The sequence below is a fragment of the Miscanthus floridulus genome, chromosome 2, assembly GCF_019320115.1.
Source record: "Miscanthus floridulus cultivar M001 chromosome 2, ASM1932011v1, whole genome shotgun sequence".
Taxonomy (NCBI): Eukaryota; Viridiplantae; Streptophyta; class Magnoliopsida; order Poales; family Poaceae; genus Miscanthus; species Miscanthus floridulus.
Genome location: NC_089581.1, coordinates 123620586 through 123627063, shown reverse-complemented (window position 1 = coordinate 123627063; position 6478 = coordinate 123620586).

Sequence of the window (6478 nt, the reverse complement as noted above, 5' to 3'; positions counted from 1 at the left end):
CAATGGCACTTTCTTAAACTTGATTCCAAAATCACTCAAAGTGGCCTTCATCCAAAGTACTTGTGCACAACAACTACCGGTGGATATGTATTCGGCTTCGGCGGTTGATAATGCAACACTATTTTGCTTCTTTGATGACCATAAAATAAGTGATCTTCCCAACAATTGACATGTGCCTGAGGTGCTCTTCCTTTCAACCTTGCATCCCACATAATCCGAGTCGGAGTAACCAACTAGCTCAAACTTTACTCCTTTGGGATACCACAAACCAACATTTTGTGTATGCTTCAAATACCTCAATATTTTTGATCCACCATATTTCCGCTTGCATCACTATCTAAGTGCCATTGGTTCCCATTGGTGTGCTAATGGCCTTGCTATCACTCATGCCAAACTTCTTGATCATGTCCTTAATATACTTGCTTTGACTCACAAATGTACCATTCTTCAATTGCTTGGTTTGAAGACCAAGGAAGTAACTTAACTCTCCAATCATGGACATCTCAAACTCATTAGCCATCATCTTTCCAAACTCATCACAAAAGTCTTGATTTGTTGATCCAAATATGATGTCATCAACATAAATTTGCAACATAAATAAATCTTTTCCAATCTTCTTGATAAAAAATGGTGTCAACCTTGCCCATCATGAACCCTTTAGAGAGTAGGAAGTCCCTCAATCTCTCATACCATGCTCTAGGTGCTTGCTTCAACCCATACAATGCCTTCTTCAACTTATACACATGGTCAGGCTTCTTGTCATCTTCAAAACTAGGAGGTTGCTCAACATATACTTCTTCATTGATGTAACCATTGAAAAATGCACTCTTAACATCCATTTGGTAGAGCTTGATGTTGTGGGCATAAGCATAGGCTAGCAAGATTCTAATTGCTTCCAATCTAGCAACCGAACATATGTTTCTCCAAAGTCAAGACCTTCAACCTGTGTATAGACTTATGCTACTAATCTTGCTTTGTTCCTTACTACTATTCCATATTGATCTTGCTTGTTTCTAAAGACACATTTGGTTCCAATCATATTGTGTCCCTTTGGTCTCTCTACCAATTCCTATACTTGATTTCTTGTGAAGTTATTCAATTCTTCATGCATATCATTCACCCAATTAACATCCTTTAATGCTTCATCTATCTTCTTTGATTCAATGGATGACACAAATGAGAAATGCTCACAAAATGAAGCCAATCTTGATCTAGTATGCACACCTCTTGAAATATCACCAATGATAGTATCCAATGGATGATCCCTTACAATATTGGTTGGTTGGAGGATTGGAACTTGATTGCTTATACTTGCTTGATCATTGGGTTGAGATGATGTACTAGCCACTTGATCTTGTTCATTATTATGAGAGCCACTTGTACTAACTTGATTTGTATCATCTTGCATATTTGAGTTAGAGAGCACTTGCACTTGATCATCTTCATCATCATTCACTTGCCTAGGCCTCTATTCAACAACATCCATGTTCTTCATGGTATTTGAAAGTTGAATGCCTCTAACATCTTCCAAGTTCTCATTCTCTACTTGTGAACCCTTGGTTTCATCAAATTCAACATCATGAACTTCCTCAAGAGTGCCACTATCCAAATTCCAAACTCTATATGCTTTGCTTGTAGTGGAATAACCAAGTAGGAATCCTTCATAACATTTCTTGTCAAACTTGTCCAACCTAGTGCCTTTCTTCAAAATATAGCATTTGCAACCAAAGACCCGAAAATATGCAATGTTGGGCTTTCTACCATTCAAGAGCTCATATGGTGTCTTCTCTTTTAATGGGTGACAATAGAGGCGGTTGCTACAATAGCAAGCCATGTTGATAGCTTTGGCCCAAAAAGATTGACTAACATTATACTCACTAAGCATAGACCTTACCATATCAATGAGTGTTCTATTTTTCCTCTCAACAAGGCCATTTGATTGTGGAGTGTACTTGGCTGAGAATTGATATCTAATTTCAAATTCATCACACAACTCATCAATTCTAGTGTTCTTGAACTCACTACCATTGTCACTTCTAACTCTCTTGATGGTTGTTTCAAACTCATTGTGAATGCCCTTGACAAATTATTTGAATGTTACAAACACATCACTTTTGTCCACTAGAAAGAATACCCATGTGTATCTAGTATAATCATCCACTATCACAAAGCCATATTTGTTACCACCGATGCTAGTGTATTGTGTTGGCCCAAACAAATCCATGTAAAATAACTCAAATGCTTTACTAGTGCTCATCATGTTTTTCTTGGGATGGGTGTTTCCAACTTGCTTTCTAGCTTGACAAGAGCTACAAAGCTATCCTTTTCAAACACAACATCTTTCAAGCCTCTAACCAAGTCATGCTTAACCAATCTATTCAATTGTTTCATTCCAACATGACCAAGCCTTCTATGCCATAACCAACCTATGCTAGACTTAGTGAACAAGCATATAGATAATTTAGCTTCACTAGCATTGAAATCAACCAAGTATAGATTCTCATATCTAAAGCCTTTGAAGATCAAATTAGAGTCATCTACACTTATGATCTCTACATCATCTACCCCAAATATGCATTTGAATCCAAGATCACACAATTGAGCCACTGATAGCAAATTGAAGTTCAAGCTCTCTACTAGCAACACATTGGATACGCTCATGTCATTTGATATTGCAATCTTACCAAGCCCTTTGACCTTGCCTTTGCCATTATCACCAAATGTGATATTATCATAGCCATCATTGCCATTGGTGTTGATTGAGTTGAGCATTCTTGCATCACCAGTCATGTGTTGAGTGCACCCACTATCAAGAACCCAATGCCTTCCTCTGGCTTTGTAATTGACCTACAAAAGAAGATCAATTCTTTTTAGGTACCCAAACTTGCTTGGGTCCTTGAAGGTTAGTGACCAAGCTCTTTGGCACCCAAATGGCTTTCTTCTTTGAGCCCATCCATGGTTTACCAATGAACTTAGCCTTTATACCATTTGCACCCTTGGTAAGCACATAGAAAGAATCAAGCTTAATGGAGGATACATTAGCTTGTGACTTTTTGTTCATGCACTTTTGCTCTACATGACCAACTTGCTTGCAACTAGTGCAAAACCAACCATTGTTCTTCACCAAACTAGTCTTATGAGGAGCAAAAGTCGCCTTGCCTTTCTTGAGGATATAGCCCAATCCCTCTTTGTAGAGAGAAGCTCTTTGGCTACCTAAGCACATAAGCAAGCGGTCCTCACCACCATAGGCCTTAGCCAAGGTGTGAGTGAGCTTGTTGACGTCCTTCTTGAGGTTCTCATTCTCAACCATTAGTGAGGCATCACAAGTGAAACCATCACTACTAGATGAGGTGGAAGTAGAAGTACTACAAGAAGGGTTAGTGGGAGGAATAATGATAGGCATAGACAATGATTCATCAATTATATCACAAGTTAAGCCTACATTGCAAGTTTCAACATGCTTCTTTTTATTTTACTCATCAAGCAAAGTGGAATGAGCCTTTTTAAGCTTTTTGTGAGCCTTGCCAAGCTTCTCATGAGCTTCCTCTAGCCTCTCATGAGATGCATTGAGCTCATCAAAGGCTTGCTTAAGGGCTTTTAGTTCCTTATGCAAACTTTTTGCATTCCCTTCTCTTGATGTCAAAGTGTTCTCTAGCATCTTCTAGCATGTCAAATAGTTCATCCTTAGTAGGTTTATCATCATCACTATCACTTTCATTTTTATTTTCATTATCATGTTCCTCATCACTTGCATCATCACAAATTTATACCATAGTGAACTTAGCCATGAAACATGATGGAGTGTCGAAGAGAGAAGGCTTCTCATTGATTGCAATGCTTGCAAGTGCATTCTTCTTGGTGGTCTTGTCATCATCACTATCATCATCATCACTTGAGGAAGCATCACTATCCCAAATGACCACATATGAACCACCCGTCTTCTTCTTAAAGGTCATCTTGTCCTTCTTCTCTTTCTTTTCCTTTTTGTCCTTCTTCTTGTTCTTCTTGTTGTCATCATCATTGTCGCTATTGTATGGACATTGAGCAACAAGATGATCTTTGCTTCCACATTTGAAGCACCTTCTTGACTCTTCCTTATTCTTGGATGAAGATTTCTTTCTTCTAGCATGATACCCTTTCTTCATCATGAACTTGTCAAATTTCTTGACAAAGAGAGCCATCTTCTCATCATCGTCATCATCCCATGAGCCATCATCTTCACTTGATGTATCTTGCTTTTCCTTGCCCTTGGATGATGTGGCCTTGAATGCCACACTCTTCTTCTTCTCATCTTTCTTTTCCTTCTTTTCTTCCTTCTCATCATCATCTCTATATGTATCATTGGTCATTATATCTCCCAACACTTGGTTTGGTGTCATGGTGTCCAAACCACTCCTCACTAGAATAGTGACCAATGTGCCAAATCTTGAAGGCAAATATCTCAAGAACTTGTGGGAGAAGTCCTTGTCCTTCACCTCTTCTCCAAGTGCTTTGAGATCATTGACAAGCACTTGAAGCCTATGGAACATCTCTGGCACACTCTCATCCTCCTTCATCTTGAAGCTTGCAAACTTCTCTTTGAGAATGTATGCCATTGCACCCTTCACGGCATGAGTGCCCTCAAATGATTCTTCCAACTTCTTCCAAGCCTCATGAGCCATCTCAATATTCTTGATTTGTTTAAATATTCTCTCATCAATTGCATCATGAATGACACTTAGAGCAATGTTATTGTTTTGGAGAAGTACTTCTTCAGCCATGGTGGGATTCTTCGAATCACCAATCTCAATTTTGGTATCTACCACCTTTTACACTTTTCTATTGATTGACTTGATATGTGTGGTCATCTTTAATTTCCAATAGGGATAATTTATGCCATCAAATTGGGGTGGCTTCTTGGTGTTGTTGATTTGAGCTATTTTTACACCGAAGGTTGTTAAGCCTCAAATCAAGGTGACTTCAGCTCCGATACCACTTAAAAGTTCCTAATGGCTAGAGGGGGGTGAATAGCCTATTAAAAATCTACAACAACACTTAACAAACCGGTTAGATAATTATGAGGCAAAGCAAATGTTGCACTAGCCTACTAAAATAGCAAGCCACCTACCACAATTCTAGTTTATATAGTTTCTATCCACACAATAGCTATGACACTACACTAAGTTAGTGTGCTCTCAAAAGCTAACTAAAGAGCCACACTAACCAAACTAATAAGCTCTCACAACTAGCTACACTAAAGAGCTTGACAACTAGTTTGCGGTAATGTAAAGAGAGTGAGCAATTTGTTTATACCGCCATGTCGAGGAAGGAGCCAATTAATCACAAGAATGAATACCAATAAAGACCAATCACCTCGGAATCAAATGATGAACACAATAATTTTTTACCGAGGTTCACTTGCTTGCCAGCAAGCTACTCCTCGTTGTGGTGATTTACTCACCTGGAGGTTCACGCGCTAATTGGCATCACACGCCAAACCCTTAATAGGGTGACGCACAACCAACACAAGATGAGGATCACACAAGCCACGAGCAATTCACTAGAGTACCTTTTGGCTCTCCACCAGAGAAAGGTCAAGAACCCCTCACAATCAAAACAATCGGAGCCGGAGACAATCACCACCCTTCGCTCGACGATCCTCGCTGCTCCAAGCCATCTAGGTGGCAGCAACCACCAAGAGTAACAAGTGAATCCCATAGTGAAACATGAACACCAAGTGCCTCTAGATGCAAACACTTAAGCAATGCACTTGGATTCTCTCCCAATCTCACAAAGATGTTGAATCTATGATGGAAATGAGTGGGAGGGCTTTGGCTAAGCTCACAAAGTTGCTATATCAATGCAAATGGCCAAGAGAGTGAGCTTGAGCCAGCTATGGGGCTTAAATAGAAGCCCCACGAAATAGAGCTATTGTACCCCTTCATTGGGCACAACACGGGGTGACCGGATGCTCCGGTCATATTGACCGGATGCTGGACCTTAGTGTCTGGTCACACGATGCGTGCCATGTGTCCCCTCTCTTCAAATGTTGATCGCCCAATCTCAATGGTCAAGTGATGACTGGACACTATAGCTCAAAGTGACCGAACGCTAGACCTCAGCGTCTGATCATTTCTAGTAAGCATCCAGAAATGATTTTTAGGACCGGATGCATCCGGTCATGCTCGACCGGACTCACCCAGCATCCGGTCACTTGGTGTTTCCCCTATGCATGACCATGTCAGTGTGACTAGATGTAGCCAGCCAGCATCTGGTCATTTCAGCGCTAGTGTCCGGTCGATGACCGACGCTGAACTTCTTCAGCTGCTACTGACCGGATGCGCCGGTCCTTTAGAGACCAGCATCTAGTCACTTACAGTGACCACATTTACCTGAGTTTAGGGCACCGGTGGCACCATCGGACTATCCGCACTCTACGGGTGGACACTCCACCGATGAAGTTTCTAACCCTTGCTCAAATGTGCCAACCACAAAGTGT